The sequence below is a fragment of the Tamandua tetradactyla genome, chromosome 12 (genome assembly GCF_023851605.1).
Source record: "Tamandua tetradactyla isolate mTamTet1 chromosome 12, mTamTet1.pri, whole genome shotgun sequence".
Taxonomy (NCBI): domain Eukaryota; kingdom Metazoa; phylum Chordata; class Mammalia; order Pilosa; family Myrmecophagidae; genus Tamandua; species Tamandua tetradactyla.
Window position 1 is genome coordinate 86,728,216 of NC_135338.1, and position 18,705 is coordinate 86,746,920.

The window sequence follows — 18,705 nt, forward strand, 5'->3', positions numbered from 1 at the left end:
CTTAGACTACTTCCCTCTTTAGTCCTCTTGACAGTCAGTGTCAAGGACACTCTAAGTAAACATGCCCACTTCTTGTCTGCTGTACTAAAACTACAAAGAGGCCAACATGGCCAAGTTTCAGTGTCAGCTTTTATTTTAAAAGAAACAGTATTTGTTACCATGATGCAAACATTGCTGTCTTGTATTTTAAAACTTTCAAATATGCAGAGGGAGAGTCTTTGAGAGAATAGCCAAAATTTTGAATGTGAGTGATGTGTTGTAATTGTGTTGTGGCAAATTGTCTCTAAACCTTCATTCCCATGCGTTTTTATTTTGATTATGGGTAAAACATACCTATATGTTGGTTATTGATTTGGATCATATGCCATATCATTTAGGGTGGTATTGAAAGATGGTGCAAGCAATTGGATCTCCAGCTGAGTATTCAACATGGCATTCCTTTATTCTATTTGGCCAACTGCTTATGGATGATGAGTGCATGATGAGACCAGGAAAAATCACTTTAATTTCCCTAGGCAATTGTAGTAAGAGTGAGATGCTTAATATGCTTTAAACACTGCTTAGTTTTTAAAATTAATCCCCCTATCATTTAATCAACTTTGGTGATAAATTAGAGTGTGTGTTTGATATACAACCTATGTGTTTCTTTTATGGCACCGTATCACCTAATTTCTCAGCAGAAATCTATTTTCTCACTTTGCAAAATGGGAACATAGTATCCTAGTCGTTGTTAACAGATTGAACTCATGCACTTATTTCCCCAAACCCAACAAAATGCCATAAAAGAATTTTAAAATAATGTTTCAACCATTAAGAACAAAACGAATACAGAGAAAAGAGCAGCTGAAGGATGTCAAGAAATTTTAAAGGATTACAAGTGAAGGAATGAGGAGAAACTGCCCTAACAGATTGGTGAAGAATGAAAACCAAGTGGTCAGCCAATACAAAGTAAGTCCCTGGTATGCTGGAAATCTCAGAAACTAATGATTCCTGGAATCTTAAGAGGTGAGAATGATAAATGGGATTAATACAGGAGTAATGGCTGAAAGTTTGTATGAGGAGTAATTAGGTACCTTCTTGGGCCCTCCCCTGATAGCAAGAAGAACCGTCCTAACTTCCAGAAGAAACTAGAGAGTTTTGCAACTTGGGGACACTAAATGTAGCTGAGATTGTCGGAACGCAGTGTACTCAAAGTGGAGGGATTAAGCGCAAGTCTGCAGTGTAAATATGAGACCATATGGTGGAGATTTGATCACCTTGGCTAGGCTCAACTATGGTTCCCAGAACTCCCTTTCTAGTGTGTTCCTATTTTGGGCAGGCTACAAGGGACAAGCTCTCTTGAAGGTTGGAGGACAGAAGGGAGACCATTTTGATGAGTAACACACACCTTCTCCAGATATTCAAACAAACGTGAATCTACATGCAGTTGTGAATATGTTTTTCAGATGTGATTAGAGTCTCTAACCAGTTAATTTTATGTTAGCCAAAAAGAGATTATTCTAATTTGTCCAGACCTAATCAGGCAAGTCCTTTCAAAGAAGGGTTAAGCCCAGACCCCAAGGAGCTGCTGGGTCTGCAATTTTTCTTCCTATCCTCTCAATCTTCTGCTCTTCCTTCTTAACTGAAGCATATGGACAAAAACTTCAGCTCATGCTGATAGGGTTCCAGCCTGCTTGTGATATTCACTTCTTGATAGCCAGTCCCCACAATTATGTAAACTAATGCTTTGTAGTGAATCTCTTTATATGTATAACTGCATATAGATATTTATGTATAGACCTAAATATAAACTTGTTTTTTATTTATAGCTGTCTATGTAGCTAACATTCTATCTCCTAAAAGTTTTGTTTCTCTGGTTGAACCCTGATTTATACAAGCCATCATTTTTCTTCTAACTTAGCTTCCAGAATGTCAATAGGAACAATTGACACTGGCACTTGGGTACAGATGGGTACCCAGTAGGTGTTTCCCAATTTAATTTCTCAGTCCTCAACTGTTTCATAAAACTGAACCTTACCAGTTGTTTTAATTTGTTAAATGCTGTCGGAATGTAATACACCAAAAATAGAGTGGTGTTTAAAATGGGAATTTATTAAGTTACAAGTTTACAGTTCTAAGGCCATAAAAAATCCAAACCATGGCATCCAGAAAAAGATACTTTGACTCGAAAAATGCTGATGTCTGTCACATGGGAAGGCATTTGCTGGTCCTTGTTCCCAGTTCTTTTCAGCTTCTGATGCCAGTGGTTTCCTCTCTAAGTTTCTGTGGGCCTTCACTAAGATCCTCAGGATACAAATGTGGGTTCTGGCTTGCCTACCATCTCATGGGAAGGCATATGGCGATGTATGCTGGGCTCATCATCTCAAAATATCCATGTCTAGGCATCTGCTCTTTCTGTTGGCACTCCAAACCATCTCCAAATGCCTGTGCCTCTCTTGTCTCTGAAGCAACTGTTCTCCAAGTGTCTGATCTCCCTCTAAAATGTTTCCTCTTTTAAAGGATCTCAGTAAACTAATCAGGACCCACTTTGAATGGGTAGAGTCACATCTCCATCTAATCAAAACACGATACCCATAATTGAGTGAATTGTATCTCCAAAGGAACAGTATAATCGAAAGGTCCCATCCTACTATATTGAATCAGGATTAGAAGAACAAGGCTTTTCTAGGGTACATAACAATTTCAAACCAGCATACCAGACAACAACCTCCAATCACAGATAGTTGGTCTTTCAATTAAACTTTTATCCACATGAAGTAGGAGTGAAGTAGCAAGAACCAGGAGATGCTGGAGGGAAGCATCTAGAATGACTGGATATAAATATAGATAAAGAATCCAGAGGAAACAGAAAAAAAAAATCAGGAGTGGAAGAAAATTCTTCCCCACTTCGCAAAAAAGAAGCTGTTTGATAAATATCCTTAGAGAATAAAAGAAAATATTTCATCCATGAAATAAGAACAATTTGAGTATAAAAAGACCAATTCGAGAATAAGAAGTCACTCTTGAAAATTAAAATAGCCAAAATAAAAGTTCAGTAGTTGGACTAGGTATTAAATAAAAAATAAAATAATAATAATAATTTATGCATGATTTCATAAATTATTTGAAGTTGAAGAACAGGCAAAACCAAACTATGGTGATAGAAATCAAATCAGTGATTGATTATGGGTTATGGAGTGGGGATTGTCCAGAGGGGGTGATGGAAATATTGTATACATTAATTGTGGATGATTATAGAGTCATCTGGGCATATACCTTTATCAAAACTCATCTAGTCATACTCCTAAAATCGTTGCATTTCAATACACATACATTTTACTTTGATTTTTAAAACTTCACAATTTAAAAAAAACTGTAGAAAGGAATTAATACAAAAATTAGTGAAGCAATCTGGAGATTAACATTGAACTTATTGGATTTCCAAAGAGAACCATCAGAACAAAATTATATATTAAAAATAAGTGTCAGGTGCACACGTGGTTCAGTGGCAGGAGGCTCGCCTTCCATGTGGGGAGACCCGAATTTGATTCCCGGACCATGCACCTAAGAAATAAATAAACAAACAAAAATAAATAAACCAGTGTCTGTTTAAGAATGGAAAGTTATGGATTTACAGATTGAAATGGCCCCCTAAGGGACCCAAAATAATGAAGAAGAAAATGAAGAAGAAAAGACCAACATCCAGGAACCATGTTTTGGCATTTCACAACATCAGGGATAGAAGTATTTAAGCTCTCATAAAGAAAGAACACATTGCACAGAGAAGGCATAAACAGCATGTCACTGGATTTTTCAACAAGACTGACAAGGAGAAAGTGGAGAAATGTATTTACAATTCTAAGGGAAATGTTTTTCCAACCTAACATAGAGCTATATTCAATCAAGTGTGGGAGAATGATAAAGACCTTGTAGGTCTAAACATTCTCAAATTTTATCTTCCTCTAGAAGCTTCCAGAGGAATAAGTCAGGAGAGAGAACCCAGGGAGAAGGATAACGACACACAGGAGAGCAGAAGGAACTTCCGGGATGACAGCTGTGCAGAGGACACACTGTCCAATATGGAACATGAAACCTAAGGCTTCAGGAGGAGTAGGTATTGCATTAAAAAGATAATAATATCGTCTGAAGTGAATGATCATATTGAGAGGACTTTGGGGTAAAATTTATTGGCAGGTATATCAGAATGTAAGGAAAATATTGCATTTATTATCTTCTGGGGAAAAATAAACAAAAAGAAGAACTTGAACCAAACCGGAAAATAGGGAAAGGAAATTTAGTACTTTCTGTCATAACTGTAAATAATGTTTAAATGGTCATGGTAATGTAAGCACTTAATATTGATTTAACCAAAATTGTTTTATAACTCTATTGAGAAATTGAGTGGGGGAGTAGGGGTAGTTGTGTGTGTGTGGGGGGGCGGCACTAAAAGTACTTGACTCCCATCTTCTTTAGTATGAAGTCAATAGGTAATGTTTGAAAGCGAAGAGATGAGAAATGGCAATGCAAAGATGTCATCTATAAATAAGAGTGTATACATCTGAAGCGATGAGAGGTGAAAATAATTTCTTATCAGGAAATAGGTCTTGAGGTGGGGAGAAAAGGGGAAAGGCATTGCTGATTTTCATACAATGGGACTTTATAAAATATGTACATTTTGCTTTCATACTAATACATGTTAAATGAAAAATAAAATAAGGTAAAAGGTACTCAAGGGACTGCTTTAAAGATCAAATGCAATAACATATGATACACACTTGTTAAACTGTAGTTCGCCATAGAAATATCCCTTGTTATTATTATTGCCATTGTCATAATTAGAAGCAAACAATGGATAGCTCACTATAGTGGAAATTAAGAGGATGGGGCTCTTATAGGGCCCTGCCATTGACCGACTGTGTGACACAGGGCAAATTGTTCACCCACTTAAAACAGCAACCTATTCATCTATAAAATAAAATCATAATTTCTGCCTGTCAACTCCATAGAGCTTTGTGAAGCTTGAATGTATGTGAAAATGGTTCACTAATCTAATCGCTGTACTTCTAAAGGATAATTATTATTATCTCCAAAGAGCTGTCTCACTAGGTTGGAATTTTAGACTGACTTAGACACACATTTCTTAAAGAGATTGACTTCTGCCTCCCAAGACAGATCATCTAGAAAGTGTCATTGGTTCAGCCGTTCTTTCATTTCCTGAGGCACTGGGAACATGGGAGAAGATGCTGAGCACGGAGTTGGGCGGCCAGGTGCCATTTCTTGTGCTGAACTGGCCTTTCACCCTGGCTTCATGACTAACGTAGCTTTCCTCTTGCTTTCTGTGTCAGAGAGGAAAATAGGAGCATAAATATTTAACCTCCAAAAAAAAAAAGGGACTCATTTACTGGAACTCTTACTGTATGCGCTAGGGTTGTAAATCTTTCTGAGGTATTTCAATATGCATAGGAGAATGAAACCGCATGAATGACGGAGCTGACTTTAACCTTTGATTGTTTAAAAGCACGGTCTTTTTTCTCCCTCTCTTAAAAATGGGGACATCTGAATATATACACAATCGTCAGACACATATGATGAAATTTATCTTTTAAAGTGGCCTCGGCTTTTTTTTAACCCTGTGCGTTGAATTTTATATCAAGTCCATCTTGAAACTGAAAGGAAATTGTATTTGATGGCTGTCTATAGGTTTTGTTATGCTGGAAGAGAATCATTTCGCTTTTGCTCACAATAGATTGAAAGACAAATGCTTTCTTTGGCTGCTTGTCAGTAAGAAAAATGCGGAAGAGGTGGGGGTCTTCAGTACAAAGATGGGCAACAGATCCGGTAGACTGAGGCACATGGTAGTATTTATGTGTTCTTTCTGAGCTTTAATATTTAAGTGAAGGAATCCATTAATCAGCAAATAAGAATTGAATGCCTTTATGCACAATTCTGTCTTGGATGCTAAGACAACATTTAACATAAGTTGATGTTGTGGTTGTACAAAAGTTCTTACAAACTCAAACTCAGGAGGAAACACTACAGCTTAATCTGTAGGAAGGGGTTCAGGAGTTTAAGGGTTTCTTACGTGCAGTTGGTTTTAAAAATATATATTTCTGACCATTACAATTGTCTGTTACAATGGTGGTTTGAAACTGTATGTACGCTGGAAAAACATGTTCTTAAATCTAATCCATTCCTGTGGGTGTAAACACATTGTAATTAAGGCTTTTTGATGAGGTTACTTCAGTTAAGGTGTGACCCATCTCAACCAGGATGGGTCTTAATCTTTTTACTGGAGTCCTTTATAAATGGAATGAAGATGAAGGGAGAGAAAGAAAGGGAGGAGAGAGAAAGAGAGAGAGAGAGGGAGAGAGAGAGAGAGAGAAAGAGAGAGAGAGAACAGAGAGAAAGCCAAGGTAACAAGTAGCTGAAAACAACAAAACCCAGAAGAGAGGGGAGAGACCAGCAAATGCCACTATGTGCCATGCCATGTGGTAGAAGGGCCAAGGACTGCTGGCAGCTGGTCTTTGGGAAGCAAGCATTGCCTTGATGATGCCTTGATTTGGATATTCTCACAGTCTCACACTATAAGGCTAATTAATTCCCACCGTTTAAAGCCAACCTATTTCATGGTATCTGCTTTGAGCAACTAGGAAACTAAAACAGTTACTATCTTCATTTCACAAATGAGGAAACAGACATTCAAAGAGTTGAACTTTCCCAAATTGACTCAGCTGGGAAGTAGAGAACCCTAGATAGAGCCATCTTTTTTCTGACCTGGGCTCTTTCATTTGAATTTATTTCAACAAAAATAGATGTATTGAACATCTGCTATGAATCAGTTACTATGCCTGACTTCAAGATATTTGGAATATTTTTAAATTAAAAGATTTTTATGATGGTATCAAATCTCTATTTATTGTTATTTTAGTTATTGATGGCTAGAACATTACTTCATATTAAAATTTGTGCAAGCCCTGATTTGGAAGAGAATTTTTATCAGGTGAAACACTTTATTTATTTGCTATTGATGCTTTAGTCTTACTTCTTTTAGAATTTTGAGTTATTCTCTCATACCTGGTGTATTCATTTGCTAATTCAGCTAGGAAAACAATATACCAGAAATGGGACAGCTTTTAAAAAGGGAATTTGATAAGTAACAAGTTTATAGTTCTAGTGCCAAGAAAATGTCCAAACTAAGGCACCAACAAGAGGTTACCTTCACTTGAGAGTGGCTGATGCCATCTGGAACGCCCCTGTCAGCTGGCATCTACTGGCCCCTTGCTCTTGGCCTCCATTTGCTATGGGGGTTCCTCACTTGGCAGCTGTGGGCCTTCACTTAGCTTCTCCGGGATACAACACTGGATTCTGGCTTGCTTAGCATCTCATGGGAAGGTAGTTGGCGATGTCTGCTGGACCCTGCATCTCCAAATGTCTGGATCTTATGTTGGATCTGTCAGCAAAAAAGCAACTGCTCTCCAAGCATCTGCATTTGCTCTGAGATGTCTTCAAAATGATTTCTCTTTTAAAGGACACCAGTAACTAATTAAGACGCAGCCTAAATGGGCAGAGTTACATCTCCATATCGCCAAAAGGCTATACCCACAATTAGGCGTGTCACATCTCCATGGAGATAATCTCATCAAAAGGGTTTTCACTCTATAATATTGAATCCCATGACTCTTTTTTAATGTATCTGACTTTCACTCTGCTTTTAAAGGCCTCCAGTAATCCAGGTTAAAGCCCAACTTGATTCAGTTAGGCTATAGTTTACTTGAAGTAACATCTTCATGAGACCCTCTTTATAATGTGAGACCCACAGGACTAGGGGATGGGACCCAAACATGCCTTTTGTGGAGGACATGATCATTCTTCAACAGGCAATATCCTTCCTACTTCAGCTTTTGTCCTCATGAATCCATTTTCCTTATGGAATGTATGATAATTATTTTTCAAACATAAATGATCTACTCTTGACTTTAAATTTTTCTCATTTCACTTAGAATAATCTCTAAACTCTTTGCCACACACACAAAGTTTTGCATGGTTGGGTCCTATCCACTCACCAATCTTACCCCACATCCCTTGTCCTCTGCTTACACTGGATTCTTCTTGTGTGAGCATCTCAGGACCTTTCCTCCACCTGGGCCTTTATACCTGGTGTTCTCTCTGGGGAAATGCTCCTCTCTGCTGGCTGTGTTGAATGACTGGACCCTTCTAAAACTCCAAGTCCTTGCTCAGTGTCCCCTCCTTGAGGGCATGAACATCCTACTTAAATGGACCAACTTCCCTGTGCTTTACCGCCCCAACTTGTCTTAGTAGCACTAATAGTTTATCATTTGTTTATTATTAAATGACCCAGTCTGCTGGTGTTCTGGGTAGCTGCAGCACTGAGGACAGGTCTTGGTACAAAGTCGTTACAAAATAAATATCTATTGAGTGGAATGGGTGCATAAGCCTGAGTTGGAGGCTCTAAGTACTGGATGAGGATAATGAGACTATTCCAGCCAGTTGCTCCTTCTTGACTCCACCTGTAGGCTTTGGACCAGCAGCGGATGTAATTGCTTTTGCTGAAATGGAAGACCCTTCCATTTCATAGTAGAATAACAGGTAACTGTTATTCTACTTTCTATCTTTACGAATTTGCTATTTCTAGACAGTATTTTATAAGTGATTTCATACAATGTGAATGACAAGCAAATCATCTTGCTTATGTCACTGAAAAGTAAATGTTCAAATTTCTTCTGTGTTGTAACATCTCTTAGAACTTCATTCTTTCTTATGGCCAAATAATACTCCATTATGTGTATATACCACATTTTGTTTGTCCATTAATTTGTTGATGGGCACTTGAGTTGCTTCCACCTTTCGGCAAATGTGAATAAATGCTGCTATAAATATTTGTGTACCACTATCTGTGACTCTGTTTTCACTTTCTTTGGCTATACACTGAGAAAGGGTATTACTAGGTCGTGTGGTAATTCTATATTTAACTTTCTGAGGAATGGCCATATTGTTTTCCACATGGTTTCACCATTTTACATCCCTGTGTTCTCCGTATTTTTCCTCGTTTCATCTTTCCTCTATCTATCCACCTATCAAACTGCTTATCCCTTCAAAGCAGAGACTGTGATTTTTGTCTCTGCTTCTTTAATGCCTTTATAGTGCCTCACTCACAATAGCTGTGCACAGAGAAAAGGATAAATGAATGAATGAAATGAATGATTGAATCTCTCTGAAATCAATTGGATATCCTGGGCTCAGGAATCACTGCTTACCTTACTTCCACTTTTGCACAATCTTTTAAGATTTTCCTTAGCATTTCTGATTTGGGCATTTTGCTTCATTTCTTCACTGCTTTAATTTCATACAGTTTTTTGCAACACCATTTTGCTCCTTCCTTAAATATAATCTATCTAAGCTTGCATTTGAATTGATTTTTCAAAACTCTTGCAGCTGAAATGGTACCAAATTCCAAATTTCTTCCTGAATTTCTATGGTTTCTTAGCTAACTTAATTGTCTTTTTCAGTTTCTGAAAGCAGAAATATTTGGGAAGTCTTACTTTTTAATCTGTGGAGATAGCATGAAAGTTTGACCTTTAACAAACCAAGACTTTGAACATACAACTTGAGAAAATTTATATTTCTGCAGTTATTGTTATTAGAGCAGCCTTAAGAACAAGTAACTCATCTAAAACACGTTGTTATTCACTGTTGTTACTAAGACAGATGCAAAGCTGCATAGTATCAAGCAAGTGGTCATTTAGGTAGACAGCAAACTGCTATGACCCAGGGTTACCACTGATACCTCACAGCATAACTTCTTGTATCTTATCAAACTAGCCATAAAATCAGACTTTTTATGAAACATGACTCTTTTCTTTGTGATGGGAATGGTTATTGTGACGGTTAGGTTCTGGGGTCAACTTTGCCAAATGATTATGTCGAGTTGTCTTGTCAGGCAAACCCTGGCCTAGCTGTTGCTGCAAGGATATTTCATGGTTGATAAACCGGAAGGCTGGTGTATTAATTCATCAGTCAGTTGACTGCATCTGTGGCTGATTACATCTGTGATCAACTAAGGCGTGTCCCCCACGACAAGACAATCCAGTCAGTTGAAGGCTTTTAAGGAGGGAGAGAGATTCTTTCACTGCTTTTTCAGCCAGCGAGCCTCTCTGTTGAGTTCATCCAGACCCTTCATTGGAGCTGCCAGCTTCACAGCCTGCTGTATGGATTTTGGACTCTTCCATTCCCACGGTTGCGAGACACCTTCATAAATCTAATATTTACAGAGTTATCCTTTTGGTTTGTTTCTCTAGAGAACCCTTACTAACACAGTTATGTATATAAATTCTATCTCAGAACTCTTAGAGGTAAATATACTTGTCATTCAGTTTGAGTAATCAGATGTGGTAGATCAAATGGAAAAATAACTTTCTTTAAAAAAGTTTTGTTTCACTGCGTGCGATTTGATTTCTAAGTAAATAGACAAAACTGTTTCCATTTTATACATGTGCTTAAATAAATCATAATATTGGCTATTCAGTTATAAGTGGGTCTTCAAAGTTTAGCTTTATACCCTCCTTGTACAAGGTTTCATATCCAAAATTCCGATTAGGTTCAAATATGTTTCATTTTCATTATTCTTCTGAGTACATAGTGATAGACTCTCAGAGTGAATGAGGACTGTTTGCTTTTTCTTATTATAATCTATGCATGTTCTCCAAAAACAAAATGTCTTTAAAAGAAAAATTGTTCGAAATGGAATTTTTTGGCGAGGGGGTAGTAGAAAACACATAAAATTGGAGCATAAAATTCATTGATATAACTCATTGTAATGGTTTTCTCTGGACTCCTCATTCCACTTTTTTTTTCTCATTCGACTTTTAATATACAAGCTTATCTCTGTTACTTTCTAATTCAGAAGAAATTAAAAGTAAAAATGCTAGTTTTGAGAGGTTACTAGAGACAGATAAAGCGACAGCACATGAGTCGCCAACAGCTTGGGAGTGAAACAGGATTATAAAACTGCAGCAACATGTTTAAAAAAATAATAAATTATAGACAAGGAATTCATTGGGAACATTAGTGTGGGAGTAAAATGTCTTCCTGAGGACACTCTTATTGCAGCTTAATGCTAAAATTGATAATCAGTATAATGATTCATCAAGGAAATTACAATTCTTTTGATCTGTACAATGGATTTCACAGTTAGCAAGAATTCTTTGCCAAAATATTCAAATAATGGTTTTTTTTTTCACTGTTAAGAAATCAGGAGTTATTTATTGAATTAAAACCCAACAATTTTCTTTCGGTTGATTTCAAAGAGGTAATCTGAGAAATAAACAGAAAAAAAGTTTTAGTGCACAAATTGCCAAATAATCACCATTAACTCTGTATCACCTACCCAAAATATACCAACTCTAAGGATGATGCTGTTTCTTTAGTAAATTGGCTGTGTTTAGATATGGGTTGTAATTGAAGAGTTGTCAATTTAATCATGAATTATGTATACTTATTTATGCACAAAGAGCCCCAATTAGGCCAAAAGTGCAATTTCTCCTGTTAGAACTGATAGAAGGGTAAGATGACAGTACAAAATTAAGGTAAGAATGCTGCAGCACAAATTGTTAAGTTTTAATCACCAAAAATTTACTTATGATAAGTATGTTATCCTCCAGTAATACTACATAAGCATGGGAAGGAAATGATAGCTTTAAAAGCACTGATAAATTACCTAGCTTCAGTACTTACTCCATGCCCATCTCTGCTTGGAAAGCTTTAAATGTGCCATCCCATGCAATTCTCACAATGAACGTGAGGTAGACACTATTGTGATCTTCATAGGCATATTGGAGGTAAGAAAGAGTAAGTATCTTGCCTAACGTCACGTCATGCAGTGAAGGCAGAATCCAAACCTGTGTTCATGCCCGTGGCGTAAACTCGACACCAGTTTGCCTCTCTGGGTGCAGAGAGGCCAAGTTCCTTGGTTCCACAGTCTGAAGAGTTTATATTAAGTTGCAAGAGGGAAACATCGTTAGTATAAAAATATTGATGACTCATTTATTTTACTAAAAATCCAGAAAACCAAACTAAACATATTTTATGGAATTTCAGTGTAAGCAACATTTCATTGTGTTTTATAATATCTGGTCATATATATAACTTTGGAGTTTCAGTTAACTTTCAATGTACACATAATTTAATTAGACACGATTTTTGCTTCAAATGAAGCAAACCGTCTATGTAAGAAAAGGAAATGGATGGCCAAATGCTATGAATGCCATTGCACACACTTTTGTAACATACAAAAAAAAAATAGTGAGTGGGTGGTGGTGATGGTGACACAACATTGTGAATGCAGTGAACACCACTGACCTGTGTGCTTGAAAATGGTTAAAATGGGAAATTGTGACTTACATGTACGTTACCACACAAAAAACTTTTTTAAGAAAGGAAAAGTTAATTTCAAGAAACCAGAGTTCAGTATTTTAGGTAACCCACTACAGATTTAGTTACTTGCTGAATTGGGTTGAGAGTCTCCTCCCCAGACAATGGAAATTCACGGGTGAATACCAACAGCTAAAAAAAAGTTAAGAAATATAAGCTCAGGAGGAACACGAAAATGTCTGTGAGCATTTAGAATGGAAATATTTTAGGATGGGCAAGACTTCTTGCCCCAGAGCATATGGTGAGTAAAGTGTGAAAGAAGCACAAATCTTATTCCTATGTTATTCTCCTTATTCTCCCAGGTTGAAGTTCTCCTGTTCTCTTAAGTGCTCTTCCAACCTGGTCCTGCTCATCCCTCACCATCCTCTCTTGTTATCACTTCTCCTCTGCTTTCTGGATTCCTCAAAATTCCTGAAGCACACTGGCCACTTACTCCTCTCCAGACCTTTCGACCCTCATTCCCTCTGCCAAGGACACCGCATCCCACTCTCTTCCCTTCAACAGACTAACCCCATGTCGAGTTTCAGATGTCATTTCCCTTGAGAAAGCTCTCCTGGCCAAGGTGTCACTCAGGCGATAATTTGGGACCCTGTCCTCCTGTCCCACACTTCCCCTACTTGAGTCATTGTACCGTGAATCGTACCTTTGGCCCTTCTCTTCCTAGGCTGTGAGCACCTTGCACACAGGACGGCGTCTGACCAGTTTGCTCTTGTAATCTCTGTGCATAGCACATGGGAGGCACTGAATGGATTTTTCTCAAATGGACAAATGTACAATTTAATTATAATCTCTCCATATTCTACAGAGGACTCTTGGTAAAGTCAACTCACCTGCATCACCTAGTTTACAATCATTATAACACTTTGTCTCTGCAATGGCAGCTTGGGCTCTTGGCGAGCCCACCCTTGGCACACATGTCCTGACAAGGTCTTTTATACCCCCTGTGGTAGTTAGATTTAGTCGTCAACTTGGCCAAGTGAAGGCACCTAATTCTGTTGCTGTGGACATAAGCCAATGGTATGTGAACCTCATCTGCTGTTGATTATATCTGCAGTCAGCTAGGAGGCGTGCCTGCTGCAATGAATGATGTTTGACTTAATTGGTTGGTGCTTACATGAGAGAGTTCAATGTAGCACAGCCCAAGCAGCTCAGCGTACCTCATTTCAGCACTTGCAGCTCAGCCCAGGCCTTTGGAGATGCAGAAAGAAATCACCCCGGGGAAAGTTGGAACCCAGAGGCCTGGTGAGAAGGCGAGCAGAGACCATCCTGTGCCTTCCCACGTAAGAAAGAACCTCAGTTGAAAGTTGGCTGCCTTTCCTTTGAAGAACTAACAAAATACATCTCCTTTTATTAAAAGCCAATCTGTCTCTGGTGTGTTGCATTCTGGCAGCTAGCAAACTAGAACACTCCCTGATTAAAAGTTTACTTACCTAAGAGGTTTTCTAAAGAAATTTAAAATAAAATTACAACCAAGCAACCCTTTGATTAACAACTTTTAATAAAGAGAATAACATGATATGGATTGTCTGGGAGATACCAACTGTGGTCCCAAGTGGACAGAGCTCTCATTTGCCTACAAAGGCAGATCCTCCCTGTCCCCAGGCACGAGTACTAGAAAAGGCTCTACTGTCATTGGAATCCTTTTTACTGACAATCTCCCTTTTCCACCTGGTTTTCCGTGAACTTGACAGATTTTCTTGTTAGATCATATTCTTAAGCTAGGAGCGTGTGTTCCGCTATTTATCATTCTGTCCTTGGTTTAAGTTTCTCCTCCAGGCCATTTCACTTTTCCAGCAGTCAATCTTAAGAATATCTAAATCAAGAAATGTAGACATCATTGGAGCCTGTTTATCTCTTCTAATTAGAAGGTGGGTATCCAGTCTCAGGCCTGGGCTCTGAAAGTTGCATTGCATCCACAATTAAAGTAGTGAGTTTATCACAATTTGACGCATTTCTTTTGCATCCTTCCCAGAAAGGCTTACAAGATTTAAGTCCCAACTCCTTACCAATAGCATTCAAGGTTTTCTACCTCTTGCCCCAACCTACTTCATTGAAGTTTCATTTCTTTTCAGTTCCTGTGCACAAACTGGAGGAAGGTGGACCAGCAGCAGCTTGCCAAGTTTGGGATTTTGTGCACACTGTCCTTTCTGCCTGGGAGGATTTTATCTACCTGTTGAAATTACAATGATTCTTAAAGTCAACAACCATATGGCTATGATTAGCTACCCAGCTTAACTACAGGAAATATTGCTGGAGTAATGTTTTCTCAGAAGGTAATGGATGTTCCCATTCCTGGACGTTCCTGGATGGTCCCAGGAAGAAATGATTCATGGGTCAAGGGGAAGGGTCAAGAAGAGGGAAGAACATAAACTCTCTGGGAATGGAATCAAATTGACACAGACTACAAGTTGTGAAGATACCCAGAGCCTTTCTGGAGTATCTGCCTTTGGAAAATTGGAGGTAGTTCAGTTGTAAGACAGACAGCCTGTGTAAAAATTCCTATCATCGGATTGGGCTTGAACAAGAGCTCAAAGAGCTCAAGACCATGACAGTATAGACTAATTGTAGTCAGGTAAATGTCACCTTTATATTTGCCAACTTGAAGAGCAGCACAAAAAACATTGATTGAGCATTTCTGATTAGAGTGATAGCCCCATCTAAAATGCCACATGTTCTCCTCTCAGTAAGAAGTCTATAAGGGTTGAGTGAAGCACTATTCCAAAAAATTGAACTGCGTTGGTGAACATTTCTTCTAGACATGGAATGTGGCTGAGGACAGTCCTAACTTAAACCATAGGGGCTGGGCATTGTGAATCATGGCTGTCCATTATTTTATTCTTAATATATGACATTATGTGTCCATGCTTATGTTGGGCTGAGCTAAGCTTGACATCATGTGAGCATCTATTTTTTCTCCTACTCCTAGAAGCTCCCTTGGAGAGACATCCATGCAGCTACTCATACTGGTTGTGAAGAATTGGAAGGATGAGTATTTCCAGATGGAACAAAAGTATATACTAAAGGCAGTATGCTGAGGTCAGTTTGGGTAATAGGAAAAAAACAGAGACAGGTAGCTAGATAGTGTTTTCAATATTTTTGTGAAGCACATGTTCACACAGACACACGCACTTAGCCAATATTTATATCTTGGCACAATTTTTAGTGTGTGTTTTTTTTGAGATAATTGTTAACTCACAGCAGTTGTAAGAAATAATACAGAGATTCCTTCTACCCTTCAACCATTTTCCCCCAGTGGTAACATCTTTCATAAGCACAATACAATATCATAACCTGGAAATTGATGTGATGCAAGCTACCAACAGATTTCTTCAGCACTATGGGCCCTCATTTGCTTGTGTGTTTGTTTAGTTCAATGCAGTTTTCTCATGTATAGATTTGTGTGATCACCACCAGTCAAAGTACAGAACAGTGTTCCATAAAGGATGTTTTTTGCTGTCGTTTTATAGCCATAGCCACCTTCTTCTCCCCAAATCTCTCCACGCCCAACCTATGGCAACCACTAATTTGTCTTCTGTCTCTCTAATTTTGTCATTTCAAGAATGTTATATAAATAGAATCACACAGTGTGTAAGCTTTTGGGATTAGCTATTTTCACTCAGCATAATTCCTTTGAGACTCATCCAAGTTGTGTCTATCAATAGTTCTGTTTTTTTTTTTTTTTTTTTTTTTTATTGCTGGGTCATCACCCATGGCATGGACATACCACATTTACACTGACCATTCACTCATTGAATGACATTTAAGTTGTTTCTAGACTTTGGGTATTATGAATAAAGCTGCTATAAACATCTAAATACAGGTTTTTGCATGGCGTAAGCTTTTTTTCCTTCTGGAATCAATGCCCAAGATATACACTGTTATATAGTAAGCACATGATTAGCTTTGTAAGAAACTGCCAAGCTTTCCCAGAGTGGCTATACTATTTTAAATTCCTACCAGCAATGTATGAGTGGTGCATTTGCTGTTATGACTAATTTTTTTTTTTTTTTTTAGCCATTCTGCTAGATTTTTCTTGTGTCATCTCATTGTGGTTTTAGTTTGCATATCCCTAATGGTTAATGATTTTAAATATCTTTTCATGCATATTTATCATATTTAAACCCTCCTCAATGAAATGTCTGTTCATGTCTTTTGCCCATGCTCTAATTGCATTGTTTGATGTTTTGTTTTTAACATCATTAAGTTTTGAGAGTTCTTCATATATTCCTGAAACTAAAGTCCTGTGGTGGATATGTGGTTTGGAAATATTTTTTCCCAGGCTGTAGTTTGTTTTTCATTCTCCCCCTTAACAGGATCTTTCACAGAGCAGAAGTTTTTAATTTTGATAAGGTCCAATCTATCAGTTTTTCTTTTTATGGATCATGCTTTTGATGTCAAGTCTAAAATTTCTTTGACTAGCCCTAGATCCCTAAGATTTCCTGTTGTTTTTTTTCCCACTTTTATTTTTGGCATCTACAGGCTTCAGGAATCAAATCTGCCTCTCTGCCATGATGAGAATTCTACCACTGAGTCACCATTGCATTACCATTTTTTCCTTAAATTTTCATAGCTAAAATATAATTAATTTTTGTATAAAATGTGACATTTAGATTGACAGAATTTTTTAACCTAAGATTATTAATTGCTCCAGCAATTGACAGCATTTTTTTCCAAACGGCTATCCTTCCTTCACTAAATTGCAATAAAATTAAAAAGACTAAGTATTGTGCTAATCTATTTAACATGACTTTTCTTATACAAATTTCACATAGAAATATGTCAGTTCTCCTGCTGTATTCCCTTTATTGCCCATTCCTTTGTGTCTTTTCAAAGTATTACCTAAACTTGCAGGTCTAGCAAAAAAAAAAATGTATTTACGCAAGAATATTTAAATGTAATCCTAAAAAGAAAATCGCACTATATGCGGAGGGTGTGGGAGCAAGATGGTGTGGAATTTAGTTAGTCCTCTATAGCAGCTAGTAAATAACCAGGAACTGTTTGGAAAAACTGGGGGACATCCACAACTGGACACATATCATATATCAGTCTGGAATGGGTGGAAGGGTGGAGATCACAGCACAGAACTTATTCTAAGTAGCTTATTAGGGAAAGCCTCAAGCATTTGCAGTTGTCAGTGCTGACTTAGGCAAGGGTGAAAAGTAACAAGTCTAATGAAGAAGATAATGCCTTAAAGGGTGTACCTTCCCCAAGAAAAGGGGGAACATGGCCCAGCTCAATTGGAAATAGCTTAAGCTTGCTTTCCACGTCAGTCTCTGTCTCAACCACCCGGAAAGCTTAAACAAATTGCACCACTTTACACTGGTGGGGAGCTGTAGGCTCATAAGTACCATTTGCTAGGCAGGATAGGAAAAGCACAGAGTCTAGAGGCTCCAGAGGAAAGTCAGACAACCTGCTGGGTCTCATCCTAAGGGAAACTAGATACTCATTATACCCTCCTTCTGATACCTGGGATTGCTTTATCTGGGAAAATCTGATTGGGATCAATCATATATGGTGAGACCCTTCTTAAAAAAAAGTTCCATATAGGGAGGGCAAGAACCAAAAAATTATGAACAGTTAAAGAGAATCTATGCAAGAGGTCTAGAATATATTGAACTGAGTGTCAAAAAAAAAAACATATAGAAAACAAAGCAACTGACAAGAAAATCCTTGAGTTTTTCTTGAGTGAAAATGACTTCCAGAATAAACGAATCTAGGAAATCAGATGCTGAGACACCAAAAAAAATTATGAGTCATACTAGGATAAATGAAGATATGGTCCATTCAAAGAAACAAACTAAAATTTCAAATGAGTCCAGGAGCTGAAACAACTAAGTCCATCAAATGTGCTAAATCAAGTAAAAAATCATCAAAGAGTTGAGGGAAAATATGGCAAGAGATGAAGAATATAAAGACATGGGCAACCTTAAAGAAGAACTTGAAAGCTTGAAAAAAACAATGGCAGAACATATTGGGAATAAAATGTACAATAAAAGAGATGAAAAACAATGGGGAATTACAAAAGTAGATTTGAAGACAGAAGAAGGGATTAGTGAACTAAAGAGCAGAACATGTGAAATCCTGCACACTAAAGAACAAATAGGGAAAAGAATCGAAAATATGAACAGGGTCTCAGGGAATTGAATAACAACATGAAGCACATGGATATACTTGTTATGTGTGTCCCAGAAGGAGAAAAGAAGGAAAATGGGGCAGAAAGAGTAATGCAGGAAATAATCATTGAAAATTTCTCATCTCTTCTGGAAGACATAAAATTAC

General features: G+C 37.7%; 1 long non-coding RNA gene across 1 annotated transcript in view; it reads left to right on the forward strand.

The window, feature by feature from the left end:
- Positions 1 to 18,705, forward strand: part of LOC143652456 (uncharacterized) — a 302,503-nt gene that overhangs the window by 237,577 nt on the left and 46,221 nt on the right. Inside the window, exons 5-6 of the long non-coding RNA XR_013160678.1 lie at positions 14,499 to 14,699; positions 15,353 to 15,462. This is a non-coding gene — a long non-coding RNA (uncharacterized LOC143652456). The remainder of the gene's footprint in view (positions 1 to 14,498; positions 14,700 to 15,352; positions 15,463 to 18,705) is intronic.